Source organism: Myotis davidii, unplaced genomic scaffold (assembly GCF_000327345.1).
Source record: "Myotis davidii unplaced genomic scaffold, ASM32734v1 scaffold88, whole genome shotgun sequence".
Taxonomy (NCBI): Eukaryota; Metazoa; Chordata; class Mammalia; order Chiroptera; family Vespertilionidae; genus Myotis; species Myotis davidii.
In genome coordinates this window covers 6,075,558-6,076,431 of record NW_006300377.1, presented here as the reverse complement: position 1 = coordinate 6,076,431, position 874 = coordinate 6,075,558, and positions in this window count along the sequence as shown.

Here is an 874-nt window from a genome sequence, read left to right as displayed (position 1 = left end):
TAAGGAGTTTTATTTCCTCCCTAACTTCAGGGGAAAATCCCTACCTGGGGAAACAACCTTTCTCAGAGAGGTGACCTTGGTTAAAACACATAGTGCCAAGAAGGTAAGCAAACATATTAAGAACAGTATGCCATATATGCCAGGTCCCTTGAAACAGCAAGGATGAACCAGCTACCGGCAAGTACCTGTGTGCTTGTGTGAATTCCCTTTCCACAAACAGATTCTCCCTCTCCCCCGGCCCCACTCACCGCCCCACCCGGAACCTCCACCCTGGTCTGGATCTCTTAAAAGTGAGGTTGAGGCCCTAGCTGGTTTGGCTCAGTGGATGGAGCGTCAGCCTGTGGACTGAAGGGTCCCAGGCTCGATTCCAGTCAAGGGCATGTACCTGGGTTGCAGGCACATCCCCAGTAGGAGGTGTGCAGGAGGCAGCTGATTGATGTGTTCTCTCTCATCGATGTTTCTAACTCTCTATCCCTCTCCCTTCCTCTCTGTAAAAAACCAATAAAATATTTTTTTAAAAAAAAAAGTGAGGTTGAGGGCAGAAATCTCAAGCTAGAAGGTTGGAGGAGGGCCTGGGCCTTGGTGTTCCCCCCTTGTCCAGACCCTTGGGGGGTGGCAGGAGAGTGGTGGGAAGGATGGGGAAGGACTAGACAGATCCCAGCGGACAGAGGCTGGATGAGAAGGGTTCCGGGAAGCTCCAGTGAGCTGACTCTGGTGACTCCTCCAGCTGCTGGGGATTTCTCGGTTAATCTGGGACTGCTCTGTTTGCATCTCATTTGCCTATATTTGCATAAGAAGGGCCTGGCTGGCACCGGAGATCAAAATTCCCAGCCTGGGTAATTGTGTGAAAAAGCCTCTGGAGACACCAGCAGGA